This window comes from Pipistrellus kuhlii, unplaced genomic scaffold, assembly GCF_014108245.1.
Source record: "Pipistrellus kuhlii isolate mPipKuh1 unplaced genomic scaffold, mPipKuh1.p scaffold_m20_p_7, whole genome shotgun sequence".
Taxonomy (NCBI): domain Eukaryota; kingdom Metazoa; phylum Chordata; class Mammalia; order Chiroptera; family Vespertilionidae; genus Pipistrellus; species Pipistrellus kuhlii.
The window spans coordinates 56,918,937-56,944,793 of record NW_023425573.1 but is presented as its reverse complement, the minus strand read 5'-3'; the positions used below and the strand labels follow the sequence as shown (position 1 = coordinate 56,944,793).

At 37.3% G+C, this 25,857-nt stretch overlaps 1 pseudogene; it reads left to right on the top strand.

The window, feature by feature from the left end:
• Window positions 1-21,612: 21,612 nt before the first annotated feature.
• LOC118709787 lies at window positions 21,613-22,047 on the top strand (annotated as a pseudogene).
• The last annotated feature ends 3,810 nt before the right edge of the window (window positions 22,048-25,857 follow it).

Sequence of the window (25,857 nt, the reverse complement as noted above, 5' to 3'; positions counted from 1 at the left end):
CTGAAGCTTACAGCCTAACTGTCTTGGGAAAATTAATCTGCATGACCACTGTACTCTTAGCTTCTCATTGGCAGAGAAGAGTTTGGAGGGTATATGTGTGTGTAAGCATTAAAAATCACCAGTACCAAACCCAGCTTGAGGTATACACAGAACTAGGGCCTGCAGGTTAGAGGTGCTATATTTAGACATTTCAATTCTGCCCCCTTTTCTAGGTAACAAACTGAATTTCTATCCTTTCTCCAATACTGCTAAATCCATAAGATTATCGTTTGCATTCCCAGTGCTTGACCCGATGCTAATAAAATAGCTAATATTTTTTTTTAAATATATTTTATTGATTTTTTACAGAGAGGAAGGGAGAGAGATAGAGAGCTAGAAACGTCGATGAGAGAGAAACATCGACCAGTTGCCTCCTGCACACCCCCCACCGGGGATGTGCCCGCAACCAACGTACATGCCCCTGACCGGAATCGAACGTGGGACCCCTCAGTCCGTAGACCTACGCTCTACCACTGAGCTAAACCGGCTTCGGCAAATAGCTAATATTTTTTGAGCACTTAGTATATGCCAAACATTGTACTAGGCACTTAACATAAACTATTGTATTTAGTAATTTCAAACGCACTATGAAATAGTGTTAATTTTGCCCCCATTTTACAGATGTGTTCGGTAACTTGCCAAAGTACAAATTCACATTTGTAAATAGGAGCGGAGCCAGAATTCGAAGCCAGCGTATGCACTCCTGACCACTGAGCAACACTTATTCCAACTCCCCACACATTTAATCAAATTTTGATATGAGGTTAGAGGATTTTACCAAGTAGGGACATGAAAATGTAGGAAAGCAGTTGAAAGGCCAATTTTTCAAGTATAAAGGGGAATATCCTTGATAACTCAGAAGCTCTGCCTTTTTATTATATGTTCAGCCACTGAGCAATGAATGGTATCTTTTGAACCAGGCTGTGTTATAGACACTGCCTAGACCCAAATGATACCAGTAACTTTCTACATGACCTCTATTTCCAATCTCTTCCAGACTCATGTTCTATCCTTTCCAAATCAATTATAGTAAGGATTCTAATATAGACCATATATTATGCTTTCCAGATTGTGTTCTATGCTTTTAAAATTGATTCTATTCCTGGCTCTAATATAGACCAAATCAGAATAATTGAGTAAAATAATTGGATTCCCTTATTTATCTCAAAATGTAAGCTCATTACAGTAAGAGCTGTATCTTTTTTTTTTTCATTTCTTCTATATCCCCTTTCAAGTAGTAGACTCTCAACAAACGTTGTAGTTAGATAAATAAGGACCTTGTCAGTCTTGAGTACTCTTTGGGGAATAGTGTAGGGTGATCCCAATTGACAAAATATTCTGGACAGAGGCAGGGGTAGACATACACAAAATTATGCATACATAGACAAGTTTTCTTTGATTCTATATTGTTAATTGTGTGTTTAGCTATGAATAATAGAAAAACTAACTAGCTCAAATCAATAGTTTGTTTTTTTCTATATAACAAGATGCAGGGTAGCAGTTGCCACAATTATTCCACTGCTCAAGCATGTACTGAGGTTCAGGCTCTTTCTGTTCTTCCCTTTACTGTACTCTGCACTGGCTTTTCCTCGGCATGATTTTTATCCTATGTGGAAGGATATCTCTGGACATCACAACCATACTCAGAGCAGGCAAATGGGAAGGGGCAACACCAGCTATTCCTTTCATCCGGAAAGCAATGCTTTACCAAGAGCCCCACTCCCACCCAGGCAAGCTTTTACTTACATCTCATTGGTTGGCATATTGCCACATGGTCACTCATCAGCAAGGAAAGCTGGGGAAGTAAATTAGACTTTCCAGCCTCTTTAGTGAAAGGAGACAAGAGGGAAGGGGGTTATAAATTGCTGTGGTCATTTTGGGGGCCGGGTGGGTACTTGAAGTATCGGGGGACCACTCTGTGGAGAACATGGTTGTCTGGCCACCATGCAGTACATCTGAAGCTAGTGCAGACTAGTACTGAATGTAAACTGTAATTGAAAAGTGAAGAAAAAAAATGCTGTTAGGTCCTGGATGGTGTCCTCATTGGTTAGAACACTGACCTTCACACTGAAACATCATGGACTTGATTCCACATCAAGGGCATATACCTCAGTTGCAAGTTCAATTCCTGGCCTGGTCATGTAGGAGGCAACCAAACGACATGTCTCTCTTATATTGAAATTTCTCTCTCTCTCTTTCTCCCCCTCCCTTACACTCCCTTTAAAAATCAATGGGAAAAAAATATCCCCAGGTGCTATATCAACCAGCCAACAGTACCTGCCTCACATTCTTTTCTTTCTATTTTCTTTGCCCCTATGAAAACATTACTTCCAGGAAATTCATAAAAGGTGCTCTTTCTACCATCTCTTACCAGTCTAAGTACCAAAACTATGATCCCCATTTCACAGATAAGGAAACTGATTTCCAAGGAAAGACTGTAGACTATGGCAAGTTCTAAGTGACAATGCCCTTTCTGGTATTTACATGTTAAAAGGAACCAAGTGTCAAGCTAAACCCTGTCAGTTATCTCTCATCACATGCACTCTTGACAACTGGGGTAGGATAACTCTTTGTTCTACATGACTGACTGCTCATGCAGGGCATTCTCCTCACGTCTGGCCCCTTCTCCAATAGATAGTAGTAATATAAAATATCTCTCATTCTTAAATGCCCTATAAAGAGCTTCCAGGTGAGTCAACAGAGCTCCTAAATGCACTGTCAGAAACCAACAGCTTGGGACTAACTAAGAAACTGAGTTGGGAAAGAGAGTGGACAGGTAAGTCTGATGGGTCAGCAAGACCCTCTCAGAACCCCTGAGAAATTAAAGCCATCTGAGAAAGAGAAAAGCCTAAGTAACTTTTCTTCACTATTTGCCATTAGCTCTTAAGAAAGGTCATCCGGGGTCCTGACCAACATCACTGCATTCACAACCCATCAAAGACCACAATGGAATGAGAACAGGGTTAGTGAATAGGTTTGCCATTTAGTTCATAGAATGGTCAAAAAGGCAGACATTTAAGCACACCACACACAAACACATGCATTCATGCAAGCTTGTTTTAAAAACCAGTCTATTGCTATATCATCCATATGCCATACAGTTCACCCATTTGAAGTGCACAATAACCATTTTGTTTTCAGAGTAGATGTCACTTGTGCCTGGGGAGCAGAAGTGTTGAACCAGTTGTAGTCTCAGAGGCTTTGCAGCTCAGGGTTCCTCCGGTTTTCTGTGCTCTCCCGCTTGCCCTCTTTACGAAGTGGTGGAGGGGGTGGAAAGGAGATAGCCTGGCTCTGTGATCAGTCCTGTGGGCAGAGACCCTACCTGCTTCAACACCCTTGCACCAAATGCATGGGGAATAGTTATAAGTTGCAACGTCCCTCAAAGAGCTCAAAGCTGACTTTATATGTACAATGTTATATGTATTACAATAACAGGTGTATTTATTTTCATACCTGTACTGAGTAGATAATAGTTGAATATTATTATCTTTACTGCAGTAATAACGAAAGTGAAAGGCATTGGTTGGACTGGCTAAGTCAAAGTTCTTCCATTTATCCCTGGGTTAACTGCACCGAGCCTTCCAGTGAGAGTGCTCTGCTTTTATCTCTTAGGGGAATAAACATTAATGGCAGTTTTCTACACAGCTGGTAAGAAAAAATTACAATAAAATACAATTTCTTTGTAACATATTCTTGATGTGTTTTTTTCAGACTTGATCATCTGTTACTAACAATGAAGATATAGCGCTTATATAACAATTTTATCCACACAGCACTTTTTAAATGTTAATTAAACATCACAAGCACCCTGGGACTGAGGGGAAAAAAACAACTTACTGTATTAGATTTACATGCTTCTTGTAAGATGTATGTTAACTATTCTGTTTTAGGTTCATTAGAATATTTGTGACACAAATTAAGAAAATCTCATTTTAACTATTGACCTACCTTCTTTCATTATGCAATAGAAAGTGTTATTTAAAGTGTTGATTAAATATTCTAAAATTTCCATTTAAATAGAATAATATGGAACTTGAGGCTCTTAATGTATATTTGGTATGATATATTGGAATTTGAAAGCATAATGAAGTAATATTAATTGGATTGTTTTAAAATCAACCCTTGAGAGGGGGTTAAACAAATCACCAAAATTATTAACATTTATCAAACCTTCTCTAGGTCAAACGCAATTATAAATGGTTTACATTTATCAGCTCATTTAATCCTGGCAACAGCTCTCTAATGAAGAATGCACAATGATCCCCATTTCACAGATGAGGAAACTGATTGAAGAGAGGGCTAATGATATGAGTATGGTTAGATAGCTCATAGAAAGCTTAGATAGGTAGCCTGGCTCCAAAGTGCATGCTCTTAAACTCTATCATGCACTATTAAATTCACAACTGTGAGTAAAATTTTTAAAAGGACATTGTAAGTCAAAGGCCCATTGAAAGTTATTAAGATACAACCTGTCGAAGCCCTTAGAAGTCTTAAATATGCTTCCTTGTGAATATAAAGAATGAGCTTAAGTTATGGCACCATTACAGATTTGGAAAAAATAATGACAGATTTCATATTTTTTAAGGTGGATCTTAATGCTTGGTAATTATTTTAAATGCCATTACAAATATTCTCTGACACTAACCATAGTTAAATTTTTGAATTTTTAATTTGTCAATTTGTCTGCTAATAACTTTTAAAACAACTGTTAAACTTAACACTAAGTGGAAAATGTGCCATATGTAAAATTTCTTCTTTAGATATGTAAAGAAAAAATAAAAATGTGTCTGCATGTGTATGTGTATGAGAGAGAGATATAGAAAGCGAGAAAAAATAAGCTAAAAACAAGTTGAATAAAACCTTTATATTAAGAAAGAACCAAACATCTATGTAACCTTTGTCCACATATATTGTTTCAAATACAGAAATTTCAGTGGATATTTCACTAAGCATACTTCATGCACACAATATCTATTGAGCTTATGCTATGAATCTTCGGCAAAGAAGAAAAATGTTTTAAAATTTGTCTAGCATCCTCTAATCTATAATGATTATATTAGAACAAATAAATTGAAATAAAAAGAAATGTTCATTTACTATGATTGAATCTATCAAGATACATGACTTTACATCTAGATTGAATTAAAGTATAGTATCATTCTGAAATAATTTGTTTCATTTTATTGTGGATTAGGTTTATACTTTAGTTTAAATAATAACCTCAAGTATCTCACTCATTAAAATGCACATAAAATCTAGATTATTAATGTAAATTTTACCTCTATCACCAATCCTATATAATAAAAGGGTAATATGCAAATTGATCCTAATGGCGAAATAACAGGGAACGACCAGTCGCTATGATGTGCCCTGACCACCAGGAGGCAGATGCTCAAAGCAGGAGCTGCCTCCCGGTGGTCAGTGTGCTCCCACAGTGGGAGGTCCATTCAGCCATAAGCTGGGCTGATGGCTGCTAGCGCAGCAGAAGTGGTGGGAGCCTCTCCCATCTCCTCGGCAGTGCTAAGGATGCCTGACTGTGGCTTAAGCTCATGTGGGCCTAAACTGGCAGGTGGACATCCCTCAAGGGGTCCTGGACTGCGAGAGGGCACAGGCTTGCCTAAGGGGATCCCCTCCCCTAAAGTGCACACATTTTTATGCACTGGGCCTCAAGTGTTGTATTAACAGTAGCTCCATTGTATTATCAGTGTTTTAAAAGTCAATTTTGAGAAAGTTACAGAATTCTCACCTCCTGTTGAACTAACACAGCATATCCCCAAAGGTATTTTCCACTTCTCTGTCTTCTTTCTCTCACTAACATGCCCCCTCCCCTCACACCCATCCCCTCTAAGGGGAAGAAGGCACAGCCCTGAGCAGCCATGTATGGTCAAAGACATTAGAAAATAACTCAATTCTAAAAATATCCTAGCTATTATATCACTCATTAGGCAGATGTATGCATTGCACCCTTTTGTTACTTTTTTTCCTCCAATGAACAATTCCATCACTTCATCTGTACTCCTGGAAGTGTAAATATATTCTCATGAGAGTTAAAAACAACAAAAGTAGGCATGAAGCTTACAAATGAACCATGGCAATAATATTGTGAAATTCTTATTAAATTAATGTTAGCTTTCTTAGCCCTCTACTTTAATAGCTCATTTCCTTTGCTTTGTCAGAAAGACAACTATTTTAAAGGTATATGTCAAGATAGGAGCAATAAAATTTAGTAGTGATTAGAGAGTGCATAGAAAATTAAGACATTTTACAGTTACCTTCAAGAGTGGAAAGTTTTTCTTTCACTTTTGTCTTTGTTTCTGAACTACAACTTCAGAAATGAGAAACCTTATACCTGATATATGTGTTATGGAAGGCTGATAGAGATAATGCCACTCACACGCTCTTATAAATCTCAATCAAAACTCTAACTCAAAGATATGGAGCCTAACCATCAAACAGTCTTCCAATTTAGGAGTCAATCATTTTGATAAAGCACCAGGTTTGGTGATGTTACAAGAAAGTTATAACTTTGTAAGTCCACTTCTGTGAATATATCTAAAGAGACCTGAAACACTGATTTGAAAGAATATACTATGCATTTCTGTATTCATTGCAGCATTATTACAACTAGAGATCCGATGCACGAAATTCGTGTGAGGTGCTCGGCTCTCACAGCCCCAGCTTTGTCCAGAAGGTCGACCGGAAGGACATCCGGAAGGCTGTTTCGCTGTTCAGTCTAATTAGCATATTAGCTCTTTATTATATAGAATAGCCAAGACTTGGAAGCAGCCCAAGTCCCCATCAGTAAATGAGTGGATCTAAAAGCTGAGACATATTTACACCTTGGATTATTACTCAGTCATAAAAAAGAAGAAAATCTTAGCCCTTGCAATAGCCAGGATGGATCTGGAGAGTATTATGCGAAGTGAAATAAACCAGTCAGAGACAGACAAATACCGTATGATTTCACTCATATGTGGAATCTAATGAACAAAATAAACAAAATAGGAACAGACTCATAGATACAGAAAACAAACTGACAGCTGTCAGAGGGAATGAGGGTTGGGAAGCTGGGTCATAAAGGTCAAGGGATTAAGAAGAAAAAAGCCATACTCACAGAAACAGACAACATTATAGTGATTACCAGAGGAAAAGGGGCATGGAGAGAGGTAGAAGAGGATAAAGGGAGGGATAAAAGGTGATGGAAGGAAACTTGACTCTGGATAGTGAACATGCAATCCAATATATAGCTGGTGTATTATAGAATTGTACTCCTGAAACCTGTATAATTTTATTAACCAATGTCACCCCAATCAATTCAATAAAAATTTTTAAAAATAAAAAATGAAAGTTACAATAAAGAGAGGAAAATATGACAAAATATCAGGGAACACTATATTCTAACTTGTCTCACTGTGGAATTAATGTGCTATACTGTTTGATCACAATGTAGTTGTTATGTGAAATAATTGTGTGACAAATGAATGCAACTACGTAAGTGTCACAGGGACCATCTAGATAGTGAGGGGATATTTGATGCCTCAAAAGGATGACATTCTATATTAACATGCTATGTTTTGGAAGGAGTATTTTTAAAAATATATATTCTTATTGATTTCAGAGAGAGAGAGGGAGATAGAAACAGCAACGATGAGAGAGAATCATTGATTGGCTGCCTCCTGCAAACCCCCACTGGGGATTTAGCCCACAACTGAGGTATATGCCATGACCATAACTGAATCATGACCTCCTGATTCATAGGATGATGCTCAACCACTGAACCAGGCCAGCTGGGCAGGAAGGAGTATTTTTAATACTTATTATTTTTAATTATGAAAGTAATATTTTCCTTTGTGTGCCTCCTAGTTGAATACTAAATATAGAATTATACATGTAGTATATATATGTTGTGTATGTATATAGAATTTTATTTTCTTAAGAAAGTGTTTTGAAAATGTAATTACGTAAGGAACCGCTATTCTGCTATCCCCACCAAGTCAAAAGTACAAAAAAAAATAGTAAAAATTGGACAGCCAACTAAATGTGTCGTAGTGCTTAATCAAAATCTTCTCATTATTGATCACCTGAGCTTTCACAGGAATAAGGGTATGGCATGTAGATACAGTACTCTTTTCGTTACAGATAATAGAAAACCCAACTCAAACTCTTTAAGCCTCAAACAGTGCTTCAAGAGCTGAAATCCAGAGGCAGGTCTGATTGCAAGTATGACTGAATTTAGCAACTTGTTGATTTGACCAGTGGCCAGCTTCTCTGTATCTCCCACACGTTGCTTCCTTGCTGCTGATTTTATTGCCCAACTGCACGTACCAGTATTTGCTCCTAGTGGCCACATCTACATCAGCTTCATGCCTGACATCCTCATAGAACACCAGCCAAGAAAGAAAAGAAAAAAAAAAAGAAAAAAAAAAAGGGTGGGGGATCTCAGCAGTCAAATACAAATTTTTGGTGCAGGATCTCCTTGGTTCAGGTTGGACCACATGCCTAACTCTGAACAAGTCACAAGGACCACAGGAATGAGATGTTGATAAGCTAAATGAGGCCCAGTCCAGGAATGAGATCAGGGTTAATCCCACCTACCAAACCAGAATAGAGAAAGATAGGCTGGGAAATGATTATCACAAGACAAATAAAACAAAATAATACAAATAAAATAGTAAAATATATACTCCATACCAGCTTATTATTGTTCCACTGTGACTGGCTCCAATCAGACTTCCCTTGGTATTCACAAATAAAATGAGAAATGTGAAAATTTAGTAGATGATTTATAAATGAACAATGAAGATAAATAAAAGTATTTGGATTTCTTAATCTAATAAAGGGAAACCTGAAATCTGATGCAACAGACTGCATGGGAATAGTTGTAAAAAAAAAAATTATCTAATTATTTTCTTTTTCATAAACACTAACGTGTGGGTCTCCTAGATTTCCCCCTTAATGAAATCTTCTTGCTATGAGACTCCTTGTCCTATCACAGAGCCAAGCTGGATTCCTGTGTCACTTCACCCTGGCTTAGAGTGGCAGAATTAGCCTGGCCTTATGCCTAAACATCCTGTCACTCACAGGATAACAACTATAACAAGAGCTAACGTCTATTGACTGCTTATTATGTGCCATACAGAGTGCTAAGAGCTTTGTTTTATGTGTCATAATTCCATTAAGTGGTAACTGTTATTATCCTCATTTTAAAGATGAAGACATGAAGGTGAGTTTCTTCTTCTCCAAGGTCATAGCCTCTTGAGTCATACAGAATTATTTCTACATGACCACGTGAGAAACAACACGGAGAAACAACGTGAGAAACAACACAATGACTCCACACAGAACAAGTTGCAGAGCTCAGGGATGTGGTGTTCTTTCAAAGAAGAGTCTCACTTTTCTTGAGGACATATTTATGTGCTTTTTGAAAATGGTTACAATGTCTTATGCTCTTTAAATGTTCCTTACAGCTATCTCAGGACTATGACCAGAATTGAGACTCATGGACTATGTTAGTGGATGGATTAATCTGGCCAAAGGAGTCTTAAACTGTTGTTCAAATCTATATATTTAATTTATAATAGGCACATAGGTCTATTTGGATGTTAAAGTCTCTTTTCAAATCTATTAAGTATAGATTCTTTCATTACAATTAAGCTCTCATGTATTGGTCAGTGATTGTTTCACAACAAACCACTCTAATAGTCAAGTATAGAATGATAAAACATTGATTCTGAATCAGTTGAAGTGCCTTTGCTTCAGACTACACTAGAACTCCCCTGCTTCACTGGCCTTACTCCAATGCCACGGCTGAAAGAGCAGAAAATACCTGGGATATATTCTTACCTTGGTAGAGGCAGAAAAGCAAGAGGGAAAATCCTAGTATGGAAGTACATGTCAAACCTTTGCTCACATTTCTAACATTCCATTGGCTAAGGCAAGTCACACAGCCCAGATCAACATCAGTGGAATAGGGGAATATATTTCTCCCTTGGAAGTGTTTTTTGGGGAAGAAACTAAATATTATCTGAGTAATAACTGATTCAATCACAACTCCTCAAATAAAGAACAAAGAGAAAAGATTAACATGTATTAAGCACACACCCACTTACTCAGATATTTAGAAAAGATTATGGAACGATACAATGTAGTGATTTTTGAGCTAGATGCTGGGACTGCAATAATGAACAATAGTCCACTGACAAAATAAATGTTGTCTCCTTGTGAGCAATCCCATTAGTAAATATACCCTTCCCCACTGGGCAGCTGAAGAAATAAGGGCATCAAGAGATCAAAGTCACACAGATAACAAGTAGTAAAGGTAGAATGTAAAGATTGAGTATAAAGCCTAGATTTTTCAACCTCAACAATGTTGTTTCCCAATAAAAAATAAATTCTAATATGGCTTCAGAAATGAATAATGAAAATAAATCACTCATCAGTTAGGGTTTGATCAGGCAAGAAGAGCCAAAATGAACGACAGAAACCAAGGAATTCACTATGTAGGCATTAGTGCTCATACAAACATAAATGTCTGCCACATCTAGGTCTGAAGACTAACTCTGAGCATGAGCATTCAGGAAGAGAAGTTAGACACACAGACAAATCAGAGCCTGTGAGGAAACACTGAAAAGCCACCTCATCATTCACCACATCCAGACCCAACAATTTGGGCCACTTGTCAACTACACAGCTATACTTACCCCTGGGCCCAGGATTTTCAGAAGCTCAAGGGGTTTGATGGGAGCCAGAGGTGGTGTGGGCCCAACAGATGTACCTTGCCAACAGCAGATCAGTGACAGCAAGTACAAATGCCAGCAGTGCCTGCCCTGCAGCACTCCTCAGAGCCTAGGGATGGCTGCCCATTGGTGCCAAATCCCACCAATTTTTCCTGTGGCCAACCCTAACTTGGAACCATAATGGAAGAGAATTTGGAGAAATTGACATAGTTCAACATCATCATATAGTTTAGTACTTTTACCATGAATTAACTAAGAGTTGTATTTAAAATTGGTAAGTGTGAAATAGAATGATTTGCTAAAACTTGCAAATGCTCTGAGAGTGGAAAGTTCTGAGAGGTGTCAGAAGACTCCAGTCCAGAGCTTCTTCCGGTGATAGTTTTCATGGTCACAACTTGGAGTTACTCCTTTTGGGGGTGGTGAAAAGTTACGATTACTTTTAATTTATTTAGCCCTGCCATTTTATACTTAGAGAGCCAAACACTTACTTTTTCTGAGCACAGTGTCACCCTGATGTTTACTATTTTGGTTGTAAGAACGCAAACCAGTGTAGGTAGCAAAGAGGGAATTTGAAGCTCATAAAACTAAAATTCAAGGGTGGCTCTCACTTCGGGCATGACTAGGTTCCAGGGTGCAAATAGGATCACTAAGGTTTACTCAGCATCTCTCCGCTCTGCTAGTCTTCATTTCTCTTTATGAGTAAGGTTTATATTTTTCTACTTAAACTCTCTTCACATGTCAAAAGACAAAAAATGTCAGTTTTTTCAAGTGTGCGTCTTTACAGCTTGTGATGCAAAAATAAGCCCTTTCTTTCCCAACACAGATGCAACACACACACACACACACACACACACACACACACACACACACTGAAAGGTTCTAAATTGTCCTATCTGGGGCTTCTGCCCACTCTGGCAGCAGAAGCAGGCAGGACACTAGGGCTATCACTTCCACCAAAATCACTTGGGTGAGGGAAGCGTTACTCCTCAAATGACAGAGGGGTTCTGGCCAGTGTAAAATGACTGGGGTTTAATGCAAATGCACTTTAAATTAAAGAATTGCAATATCTCTCTGTTAGTTGAGAGAAAGTGAGAGAAATGTCATAGTTTATGCATTTTTTCCTTTTCTAGAAAGCATGACAGTGACATAAAGAAGCACCTTTATTAATTCTCTGATAACAGACGGAGTGTAGACATTTTTTAAAAAGCAACACATATTGGCAATAGAACCAAATGCAGTTTTCTATAGATAGCACTAGCCTGCTGCTGTCTCAATTTAAAATACATTCAAAGAATTGCCACCAAATCTAAACACACACACACACACACACACACACACACACACACACAAAACAAAACAACAACAAAATTCATAGGAAAAAGAGATCACACTTGTGGAATTTGGAAAGGGTGAGTTGGAGGAATATAGTCAAAAGCCACAAAGTTCCAGTTATAAGATAAATAGAGCTAGGGTTGTAATGTACAACATAATGACTACAGCTAACACTGCCCTACAATATGTAATAAAATTGTTAAGAGAGTAAATCCTAAGAGTTCTCATCATAAGGAGAAAATATTTTTCTTTTTTCTTCTCTCTTTTCTTGTTTTATATCTATAGGAGAAGATGGATATTAGCTGAACCTATTGTGATAATCATTGAATAATATATGTATATTAAGCCATCACGATGTACTCCTTTTTCTTGTTCAGGGATGTATGTTAATTATTTCTCAATAAAATTGGGGAAAATGCCAGCAAATGGAATTTATGTCCAGCTTTAGTTTAGAGAAAAATAAATCTAATGCCCTACAAATACCTTGTAATGGTATGTCTTTGCCTGGGATTTTTTAATTAACAAAAAATTGTTCATGCAGTCATTACCCACTAGTCATTCACAGCATATATATTCCTCCATCATCATTTATACCCTTTTCCATCACCACCCACCCCCTCCCACACCCCTGCAATCACTACATTGTTGTCCATGTCCATGAGTTCTCTCTCTCTTTTTTCTTTTTTTTTGCTCAATCCCTTCACACACACACACACACACACACACACACACACACACCAACTCATATTTTCTATTTTTAAAATATACTTAAAAATATATTTTATTGATTTCAGAAAGGAAAGGAGAGGGAAAGGGAGATAGAAACATCAGTGATGAGAGAGAATCATTGATTAGCTGCCTCCTGCATTCCTTTCCAGTGGGGATCGAGCCCACAACCCAGGCATGTGCCCTGACTGGGAATCAAATCTTGATTTTCTGGTTCATAGGTTGTTGTTCAACCATTGAGCCACACCAGCTGGGTCAGCTCATATTTTTTAATACCAAAAGGAATCCATAATAACTGATAGGCTTCCTAGTAATGAAGAATGACCTCTAATTGTAATGGATTTTGCTTTCTGGTAAATTGATAAAAGCAAATTTTTATAGCATGAAAAAATTATTATTTTTAATGGCTTTGTTTCTAGACAGAATGTGAATCAATAAGTGATAACATTGAAATTGTTTCACAACTAAAAGTGCTGAAGGATTTATTCATTCTTTTATTCTTCCACTCTGTATTGAGAGCCTACGGCACTATCATGCACTGAGCTGAGCACTAATGATACAACAAAGAATAAGACATGTCCTTGCTCTAGAGAAGCTCACAATACATCCGAGGAAAAGCTCAAAAGTATAGCCAAGTGCTACAAACCACTTAGGTCCAGACTTAAGATAGCACAGAGCAGCAAACTGTTGAGCCTGGGGTCTGAAAGAGAAAGCATTTTTTAAGTGAAGGTATTGATGGAGAAACAATAATTGTTTTTTAACTAGAGCCCTAGAAACTATATTCCAGGAAGAAAAAGCATAACTCACTGTTACAGCACTAGGGGGTTTCCTTAAGTCACTGGCAGGACCAGAAACAGCAGGAAGGATTTCCCAGGAAACTATCAAGGGGTGAGAACACACAGAATGGGATGGGAATAGAATGCCATGCCAAGGAGTTGGGAAAGATAACACTGGAAGTAGGGAGGAGGATGGGTGAAAAGGAGAGGAGACCGATTTCACTGAGACCTTATGGAGGTTACAGAAAAGGCTGACAGGTGGCCTAAACAAAGACTGGATGTCTACAGAGACTTTGCAAAGTTCAAATGGAAATTATTGGTAATGGATTGAATGAGAAAGCTAATGAAGAGAAAGGAATCAAAATAACTAATGTATCCAGTTTAGGAGACTAGTTTAATATCCTTAAAGGTATTAGGAAAAGTAGAAGAAACAGACATTGGGGTAGAGAGCAGGGCTGGGATGGATTGGAAGAGAGAAGGGAGCTGTAATTGCCTATGCTGAAAGACATTAAATCGGGGTTTTAGTACAATAGCTACATAAAATAATGTCTTCTACTGATAATATATTACTCTTGATATATTTAATGCACCACTTAAATGTATTCACCATCAAAACACATGTTATATAACAGTATGGATCAAGTCACCTGTTTCTATATTCCCAACACTACAAGAGAAGCTTGGTATTTTGAGTAGCAGTAATCTCATGTTATGTTTACCAGTACTATTCTACCTTCATGAGTATATTCCAGATGCTTTTGGGGACTGAACAAAATTTTGAGACAAAGAATTTTCTGACCTCAATTAGTGATCTCCTTTTAAAGCCAAGAACTGATATGGTTTATATTTCCTAACCTCCACTTTTCATGTGGAGATATTTTCATCTCTAGGAGTATCACATTGTTAAACCTTTTCAAATTATGTATTTTGGTTTAATTCAAAAAACTTGAGGACAACAGATTCTGATAGATTAGGAGTAAACTATTCAACAGAAACAATAATAGCTACTAGTTGTTGAATATGTATAGCATTTTCAATGATGTGCTAAGAAACTTGCTTACTACTATATTAAAAAAATTCTCAGTGATTTTGAAAAGGCATTAAAACATTATTACAAGAAAAATAGTTGAGTTTTTTTCACATTAGATGTCAGGGTGGGGGCTTTTAATGTCTAGTCTTATTTCACACCGAGTCCTTTTCATTAACTTTTCTTAATGCATTCAAAAGTTGTTAAAGTTTCTTATATAAAAATATGATTGATTGTTATAGTGACAGTAATTGCATTTTAGCAAAAGTAACCATTATAGTAATTTTCTTCCAGGAAGAGAAATCTAGCTAACTAAAGTAGCTAGTTACTTCCTCACACATTAACTCTGAAATTTCTAACATGAAAATACTTAATAAGGGAAGTACAGGTTGAGGAACATAAAATAGCATGTAATATTTACAAAATTACTTTCATCGGGGGGTTCACAATTTTAGTTAGCTGTTAATCACAAATTAAGTAAAACAAAGGGAAAACTAAAATTTCTACACTAGTGGGCTAAGCTAAGTGCTCAAGTGAAGCATTCGAAATTGACTGTCAGATATCTCTTATTGTCATGTCTAAACTACAGAAGGTAATGATTTTCTTTGAAACCAAGATTTATTCATATCATGCCTTTAGAAGATTGAATCAAATGAATACGCAAAGATACCATGATTACAAAGGAAAAAGAAAAAAACAATTACACATGTACGTAGACAGGGGAAATGCAGCATGTAGTAACAACTTGTACACATTAAATCACAAATGAAACAGCATTCGCATTTAATTTCCTTATTCCACTGCACACCTGAATACTAATTAGAGACTAAAATAGGAAATGTGTGGTGCTGCATGTATTGATAAAATCTCAGCTCGCTATTATTCAGACACCAGTGATTAACATGAATTGCATCCTGGGAAAAGCTACTCTATCATTTTTATAGTTTTCTTTCTAAAATTCTTGTTCCTTCTTATTGGAAGCTATATACTAATTTCAAAATCAATCAAAGGTAACTAAAATGATAGCTAAATGTTGAATTGCACTTTCTAATATTTATTGTTAAGATGGTATAGACAGTAACTGCCTCAAATTCAGCATGCAAATAGATGAACAGTATTCAAGGTAGCCTAAATCAATTGAATCAACTCAAAATTTCTCTTTTTTTTTGGGGGGGGGGGGCTGCCATGAAGAGCAGTGATACTTAATTTCTGCCTCTTCTTAGCCCTGTTTTGAAAATGGCCCCCAGGACTTCAAAAGAAAGATTTCTTTTGAAGGCTGAGATAGAGGAAAAGGAGTTTAAATCTCATGATTTTTCCCTAGCTGCCTCTACCCATCTCTCTCCATCTCTGTTCACTTGCTAGCCTCTTTATTTAAATAGGCCCTTGCACTACCATTTGATTTATTTTGGAGTTATTCATTTTATTTTATTGATTTTTTACAGAAAGGAAGGGAGAGGAATAGAGAGTTAGAAACATCAATGAAAGAGAAACATCGATCAGCTGCCTCCTGCACACCTCACATTGAGGATGTGCCCGCAACCAAGGTACATGCCCTTGACTGGAATCGAACCCAGGACCCATCAGTCCGCAGGCCAATGCTCTATCCACTTAGCTAAGCCAGTCAGAGCTGGAGTTATTCTTATAGATAAGAATTTTATTCACAAAGCCATATTTCTTTGAATTAATGCTTTCTTTTATTTTCCCATTATCCCCATAGATTACAGATCCTCTCCCATTTGTTTGCACATTTTGCCCATCAATTGCATCAATAATATAAGTTAGTTCTTACTATGTATGGCAAGTGGTACAGTAGGGGGAAATGCAGATATGTATCCACGTGTGTGTGTGTGTGTGTGTGTGTGTGTGTGTGTGTTTATGTGCACACCCTTGCATGTATCTGTGTGCTTTTGAGTTGTATTCTAAAAAAAGGATTCAGTATAAAATTGATGATAGCAGCCTATAAGAAAAACCCTATTTCCTTGAAGCCTGGCTGGTGTCTCATTTATTAACAGAACACAAAAGTAAAGGTAATAAAAAAAAAATTACACTCTTAGACATCAAAATAGAATAGAATGTTTCAAAGAGAAGGACCTAGTAAATATCTGCTAGGAAAGTCAGTAGTTGATCAGTTAGGATACTTTTTAGTTACAACAACAGAAAACCCAGACCCAACATAAACTTTCATAAACAATGAAGAGAGTTCATTGGCTCATGTAACCAAAAGTCTGGAGGACGGAGGAGACTCTGGTGCAAATAACCAGAGCTCCAGGCTATTCCCTTTATTGGCTACAATTGCCTCAGTTGTCTCAGTTCATTTCGCTTCTTGATGGTTGGTTCTGCCCTAAGTTAGCTTCCCAAGTCGCAAAGTTGCTTCAGATAGAAGCAACTAGGGTCATGTTCTTCTTTCTCATTCACATCTGCCAGGAGAGGACATGTTTTTCCCAGCCAAACAATAAAAGTCTAAACTTCATTCATTGACCCAGTTTGAACCCCTCTTGAATTATCTGTGGTGGCAAAAAGGAAAGATATTCAATAGTCCCCACTCACACTCTTTTCTTCAGTGGATACACTCCAAGACCCCCCCAACCCCCCCATATATATATATATATATATATATATATATATATATATATATATATATACCTAGTAGGATAAAATTTCAACTACTCACGGACTTTGTGTTCATTATGTAATAAAAAATAAGGGTTATTTGAACACAAGTACTGTGGTATGGTGACAGTCACTCTAACAAGCCAGAGAGCTGAAGGACAGGGAACGTATACAAGGGTGGATACACTGGACAAAGGGATGGCTCATGTCCCAAGTTGGGTGGAGCAAGATGGTACAAGATTTCATCACGTTACTCATAACAGCACACAATTTAAAACTTATGAATCGTTAGTTCAGTCATTTTCCATTTAGTATTTTCAGACTGCAGTTGACCCTAGGTAACTGAAACCATGAAAAGCGAAACCATGGATAAGGGGCACAACTATATTGGTTTAGACCAACCAAGGTGTATGCCTGGAACTCCCTGGTATGACTCCGTAGGTTTCTTAAATACTGAAACACTTCTAACCATAAGCAGCTAATGCTCTGAGTCTCCCCAAGTGTTCCTCACTGCATCAGCAACCCTTCCTAAAATCCCCCTGACCTTTCCATTATCCAGCAACTAAAAGGTCAGTATCTCCAAAGCAAAGATCCATTTGCACCATGCTTTAGCGATATAGTAGGCATCCCTTCTGTTTGGATGGATCATGTCCTGGATATTAAACCTTTTGAATAGCATCTAACATGCAGCACTAATCCCACTGTATTCATTGCCTAGGTAGCCATAACAAAGTCCCCAAAACTTGGTGGTTTAACACAACAGAAATATACTATCCATCATTCTAGAGGCTAGAAGTCCAAAATCAAATTGTTGGCTGAGCCATGTTCCTTCCAAAGACTCTAGGGAAGAACCCCTCCTGGCCTTTTCTAGCTTTTGATGGCTGCCCACATTCCTTGGCCTTTATTTATGGTAAGCTAACTCCAGTCTCTGCATCTGTCTTCACATGTTGATCATCCATGTATCTTATGTTTAAATTTCCTTTGTCTTATAAAATCACTAGAGGCCCGGTGCATGAAATTCATGTACTAGGGGAGGGGGGTGTCTCTCAGCCCAGCCCGTGCCCTCTCGCAGTCCAGGACCCCTCCTCCAAATCGCCATCCTGCTTCCTGCTCCCTACCACTCAGCTAGCTGCTCCTTAGTGCTGCTGTAGAGGCTCCCTCCACCACCGCTGCACTCGCCAGCTGTGACCCTGGCTTCTGGGTGAGTGGTGCTCTCCTTGAGCATCTACCCCCTGGTGGTCAGTTCATAGTGACCAGTCATTCCACCATTTGGTCGATTTGCATATTAGGGTTTTGTTATATAGGATAAATCAAAGGATTAGGGCCCACCTTAACCTAGCATGACCTCATCTTAACTTGCTAATATCTTCAAAGACCTTATTTCCAAGTAAGATCACATTCACAGGTTCTAGGTGGACATAACTTTGGGGAACACTATTCAAGTCAGTATATTCCCCCAAGTGGGGTGGCTGTTATGCAATGGGAAAGTAGCAAAGTGATGGTAAGGGGGTTATACAATGTCCACTATAGATGTTAGACCTTCTGGCCCTTTACTCTCTTCATTTACCTGGTTATAGACAACAGTTTTATAGTTGCCCTGGCATTTCAGGTTTTATTTACATATTCTAAACTAGATCCCATATTGCCTAATCTCATTTTTTTATTCTGAGGCCTATGTCCACTGACTTCAAAAAGTAATTTTGGGGAGAGGTCTGGCAAAGAGTCCTTAAATCCATATGCCAATCCAAACATTATCAATAGAGTGAATAAGCAATATATCTCAACTAGGTAAGTACTACTTTTTTTCAAATGAATATAGCTGTGATTAATAAATCTTCATTCAAAATCTTTTTATATCCCTTTGTCATTATGTTTATTCTCTATCAAAAGATTGTAAAGTACAATCACTATTGGACTTTAGCACACTGGCCTATATTAGAAGGGTCATGGGTAAATTGGGATACAATTCTTGCTTCTGCTACAAAGGCCAAAAAAATAATAGCTCAAAGCTCAAACAAAGACATTTATTTCTTTCTCCTAACCAGTTTGGCTCAGTGGATAGAGCATCGGCCTTCAGACTGAAGGGTCCCAGGTTCAATTCTGGTCAAGGGCATGTACCTTGGTTTCGGCACATCCCCAGTAGGGGGTGTGCAGGAGGCAGCTGATTGATGTTTCTCATCAATGTTTCTAACTCTCTATTCATCTCTGTAAAAAAAAAAAAAAAAAAAAAAAAAAGCTGAAGCACAAGTAATTCAGGGGTCACATGGCAACTCCATGGTCTTGAAGACGTAGGCACTTTCTATTTTGTTGTTCTATCATTCTTAAGACAGGTGTTTCATCCCCTGTTATAAAATGGCTTTTGTAGCTCTCACAACTGTGGTTGCATTCTGTTCACGTATCATTGGCTAGATCCTAAAGTATATGGTCAACATAGCTGCAAAAATAGCTGGGAAATGTAGTCTTTATCTGGGCAGCCATGAGTAATCAATTTATGGTTGTTCAAAGTTCTTATTCGTATTTCATTTGTTTTGCTTGTGCAGTCATGTGCTTATAAGTTATAAGAGTTGAGAGTTCATTACTAAAGAAATAAGGATAAAAGCATTATTAGGGAAGGGATAGCATCCTTGACAAAATCTACAACATTTGGAAGAAAGTAATGGTATTGCAAATGATATTCCTAATAAACTGTGATGTTTGTTCTAATATCAAAATACCTTTACACATCTTTAATATTGCTGTTTTCTGATTTATTTTCCTTATAATCTACCTCATCTTACTAACTCTACTTATATAGTTGGCCTAGAAATAATCATTAATATAAACAAATTGAGAAACAAAAATCACATAATCATATCAATTGATGCAGAAAAGACATTTGGCAAAGTCCAACACCCTTTTCTGATAAAAATGCTCAGCAAAGTGGAAATAGAAGGATCATACTTCAACATAATAAAAGCCTTATATGACAAACCTACAGCCAACCTCATACTCAATGGGCAAAAATTAAAACCATTTCCCTTAAGAACAGGAACAAGATAGGGATGCCCACTTTCACCACTCCTATTCAACATAGTACTGGAAGAACTGGCCAAAGTGATCAGACAAAAAGAAGAAATAAAAGGCATCCAAATCAGTATTATTAATAGCTGACATGAAACTGTACATAGAAAATCCTAAAGACTTCATCAAAACATTATTAGACTTAATAAATGGATTCTGCAATGTAACAGGATACAAAATTAACACCAAGAAATCTATGGCCTTTTGATATGTCAATAGGGAACTTAAAGAGATATTTTTTAAAAATTCCATTTACTGCCAAAGCCGGTTTGGCTCAGTGGTGGAGCGTTGGTCTGCGGACTGAAGGGTCCCGGGTTCGATTCCGGTCAAGGGCATGTGCCTTGGTTGTGGGCACATCCCTGGCGGGAGGTGTTCAAGAGGCAGCTGGTCGATGTTTCTCTCTCATCGACGATTCTAGCTCTCTATCTCTCTCCTTTCCTCTCTGTAAAAAATCAATAAAAATATATTTTTTTAAAAATCCCATTTACCATTGCACAAAAAAAATTTAAGATACCTAGGAATAAACTTAACTAAGGAGGTAAAAAACTATACGTGGAAAACTACAGGTCTTCGAAAAAAGAGATAAAGGAAGATATAAACAGATGGAAGAACATTTTTGGAATCAGTCTAAGTGCCCATCAGCAGCTGAGTGGATTAAAAAACCGTGTGTGGTACATCTACCCAATGGAATACTATGCTGCTATAAAAAGGAAGGAACACTTACCATTTGTAACAGCATGGATGGAGCTGGAGAACATTATGCTAAGTGAAAGAAGTAAGTCAGAGAAAGAGAAATATTACATGATCTTACTCATTTGTGGATTATAATAAACAACATAAACTGATGAACAAAAGCAGATCCAGAAACAGAAAAGCATCTATCAGATGCTCAAACCTCATAGGGAAGTAGGGGAGGTTGGGGGAATAGGGAGAGATTAACCAAAGCACTTGTATGCATGCATATAAGCATAAGCAATGGACGCAGACAACAGTGGGTAAGGGTGAGGGAAGGATCGGGGGTGTTGGGGGACATTAGGGGGATAAGAACACATTTGTAATAATTTAATCAATAAAGGAAAAAATAGTTGTGTAAAATTGTCACTTAAGAGATTTTTCAATTAAGTTGTTAGCTGTAAATCCACACAATAAATTTCTCTTGGAGTAAAAAAAAAAAAGTCTGAGCGGAGAATAAAAAGGCAGAAGCACACTCTCAAACAGATCAAGAGATTTTGAGTTAGAGGAACTGCTCTGAAACCCCCATCTTCTCTTTCCTTTTGTGGCCATCACGGAAGTAGCAGTTGACAAAATGAAGTGTAATCCCTTTGTGTCTTGTAAGTAGAGCAAGAACCATAAAAGGCATTTTAATGCACCTTCCCACATTCACATGAACGTTATGTTTTTCCCTCTTTCTGAAGAGTTAAGACAGAATTATGATGTTTGTTCCATGTCCACCCAAAAGGATGATGAAGGTCAAGTTGTGTGAGGACACTACCAAGGTCAGCAAATTGGTGACATAGTCCAAGTTTACAGGGGGGGAAAAAAATGCATCATTTACATTGAACATATGCAGCAAGAGAAACCAATGACACAACAGCCCATGTGAGCATTCAGCCCAGAAAGGTGGTTGTCACTGGGTTAAAACGACAAAGACAGCGAAAGGGTCCTGGAATGTAAAGCCAAATCTCACCAAGGAGGAAAGAAAAAGGGCAAATATAAGGAAGAAACAACTGAGAAGATGTAAGAATGAAGCAATAGTATATGCATCCTTCATTAAAAACTGCTAAAATGAAAGAAAAAAAAATTTTCCTCAGCCCTATCCCTGTGGTCTACCAGCTGCCCCGTTCTCCCAAAGAACAAACAGATGGAAAATTGTTTCAAGTTCTTGTTTATTAATTTAATATCAATTTGCACCAAAAGACTAAGAGTATCAAAGATTTCCAGGAATAAAATTAGGGCCCTATCTTTATTAAAGAGTTCTCCTGCTTTGGTCAATTATAAAACATTAGAGAAGGCTTCCCCTTTGCCCTTCTGCTGGAACTTGGCTCTGCCTCTGTTCTTCCCCAAGTCTTATTTCGGTGAAATGTGTACTATGTTTGCAAATCACAGTGTTTTAAAAATAATCAAAAGAAGAAAGAAAAAAAGAAATAAGGGACGGAGGGAGGGAGGAAGGAGAAGTCATAGTACATTAAACACAAGAAAATTTCTTGGGAAGCATTTCTAAGTAGGTACTTAAGAGTTTTCAAAACAACATCAATAAAAGAAGTTAAATGAATGAGTTTTAAATATTGATATTTCAAGTATGTTAGTAAATCAGAATGCCTATTAAACATGACAATACCATTCCTCAGGTTGCATAACAAACGTCTCTATCACATAAAAAGATATTCTAAAGTGTAAGTAATTCACATTTGGTGCCTCCTATTGATAAGAGTATTCCAATTGCCAGCAGCTCTCAACACACACAAAATAAGAGCCTTAGATTTCAATTTTTTATATTATTTGATATGAGGATCACTGTTTTTATTTCAAAAGTGATTTATATAAAACTTCTTTAGGATTTTAAAAGCATTTTATATGTTGGCTTTCTTTAGAGAACTTCTAGAAGAGATGTGAAATGTTGAGATTTAACCATGCCAGAAACACAGCAATAACGTTAAATTTACTAAACCAAATCAGAATTTCAGTATCAATAGGTATTAATCTACATATTCACAATTTTTCAATTCTGTGTTGTACTTTCAATTCTCTGTTGTACATCTTTTATATTCATTGACATGCTGCTCAATATGTGTATTTTTATTTTTTCTAACAGAAACATTGTACAAGTTATGATGTACGTCAGATGAGAACATTCATCAGTACAGGAACCATCCATTCTAACAGAAGTGAATGGATGGTTCCTGTACTGATATGTAAAGAGTTCTAAGTGATCATTCCCATCATCACAACATGAAAAATCCTGAAAAACATAAAATGCAATACCTCTTTTTAGATACATGACAGAATTGAGAAGACATGGCAAACCTTAACCCCAAAACGAAAGACAGGTAAATATAGAGTTACTACTTAGCTGGAGGAGAAACAAATAGTCAGCAGCCTCTAGGACACATGTGTCAAACACAAGACCCGCGGGCCAAATCCGTCCCGCCAGGCCTTGCAATGTGGCCCGCACCGCGCTGTCATCACTGCACTCCGCTGCGTTTCCATCACAATGACTGTTCAGTAAACCATTCGGCCCGCGATTTAGGCTGGATTTTAGATGTTGGCCCCTTCTCTGATTGAGTTCGACACCCCTACTCTCGGAAAACATAAACTCTTAGAAATGAATTTTCTAGAGACACAGATTGGATTAGCTTGAGAATCAAAAGCTTTAAGAAGTCCAATCCAAGGGAACTCCTTCAAATTTATTATTCCCTATAGAGTCTAAACAGGTTCTTACCATGAAACTAGAAAATATTGCCTCATGCTCCAGGCAGAAAATGGGGGGAACATTTTGATAAATCCTCAATGTATTTTGTTCTCTGTAACTTAGACATCCCTCAAAAAAAAGGAATTCACCCAAATAGTATCTGGTTGTTGAAAAGAGCAAACAGCTCTCAGACACTTTTGTTTTCTCTCTGACAAAACCAAAATAAATAAATCTAAGAAGCTGCTCTGAACTTTATAGCACAGAGATTTTGTCCCACCCAAACATAATAGTTTTAATCATAACATAAAATAACATTTTCTCACACATATATCTTCTTTTCATCATATCAATATGGCTCTAATTTGAAAAGATATATGCATCCTTATGTTTATTGCGGCATTATTTACAATAGACAAGATATAAAAGCAACCTAAGTACCCATCAATGGATGGTTGGATAAAAAGGAAATGGTACATATAATGAAATATTACTTGGTCATAAAAAAGACCGAAACCTTACCATTTATGACAACATGGATGGACCTAAAGGATGTTATGGTAAGTGAAATAAGTCAGATATAGAAACACAAATACCATGTGATTTCACTTCTATGAAAAATATAAAACACAAAATAAATGAATACACAAAACAGAAACAAACTCATGGTTGCCAGCCAGATGGAAGGGGGTTGGTGGTGGGGAGGGGAGCAGGAAGGGAGACTGGGTGAAAAAGGTAAAGGGATTAAGAAGTAAAAATTGGCCGAGACCAGTTTGGCTCAGTGGATAGAGTGTCAGCCTGCGGACTGAAAGGTCCCGGGTTCGATTCCAGTCAAGGGCATATACCTTGGTTGTGGGCATATCCCCAATAGGGGGTGTGCAAGAGGCAGCTGATTGATGATTCTTTCTCATCGATGTTTCTGACTCTCTATCCCTCTCTCTTCCTCTCTGTGAAAAATCAATAAAATATATTAAAAAAAAAAGAAGAAGTAAAAATTGGCAGTTACAAAATAATAATAAGGATGTAAAGTACAGCATAGGGAATATAATTAATAATATTATAATAACTAACTGCAGTTCTCCAGAAATTAGCACTAAATGATGCTACTATCCTTGCAAGAGTTTAAAGATTTAAAGCTGTCTCTATCTAATCTAAGGTTGAGCACTATATATAGAAAGCAAGCTGGCAGAAATTCAGCAACCAGAAATCTGTGTCTCTTAACAAAAGACAGTTGGACAACTCCTCTAAAAGACAGCAAGGTATTATGCAAAAAGTCAAACATTTGCTCCTTCATTTGCTAGGAATAATTGTTTTCTCTCATCAAACCCAGTGTGTGTTATTTTAAAAATTACATGCCCATCCCTACATGGCTGAGTTCACCTACATATGTGAGTTAACATATTAAACAAAGAAAACAGGCTTTGCTGCAAAGTCAATGAAAGTCAACTAAAAAGCCAAACTAAACAGATGAGACACCATGCCCTGAAGATCAACAAGGAGAGCATTGTTAGGTGAGGAGGGTTTAGTAACTTTGGCAAAGAGGATTTGCTGTGTTCATCACAACACAAAGATACTCATTTAAGCTACTTAAACACAAAAACACAAATCCAACTGCAAGACTGCTGGGTAGTTAATTTCATATATCTGCACCTTTTTCTTTTTCCACTCTGTATTACAGTTAAACTCCACTAATCCTTACATGGATATTCCAGAGGTATTTTAGGAAATAATGATGGTAATAATAAATAGGTAGTAAATTTCTAGTATTATTTTTTTAAAATATTTTATTTATTTATTTATTTTTAATATATTTTCATTGATTTTTTACAGAGGGATAGAGAGCTAGAAACATTGATGAGAGAGAAACATCAACCAGCTGCCTCCTGCACCCCCCCTACCGGGGATGTGCCCGCAACCAATGTACATGCCCTTGACTGGAATCAAACCTGGGACCTTCCAGTCTGAAGACGGACACTCTATCCACTGAACGAAACTGGTTTCGGCTTAAAAAATATTTTAAAATATAAATGCAAGATGTGATGGCAATTACGATGGCTGAGATTAAGATAATAATAAATTATTTGTTTTAAAACAATCCTCATTCCATTATATCTGTCCTAAAATAATTCTACAGCCTTTGAATAC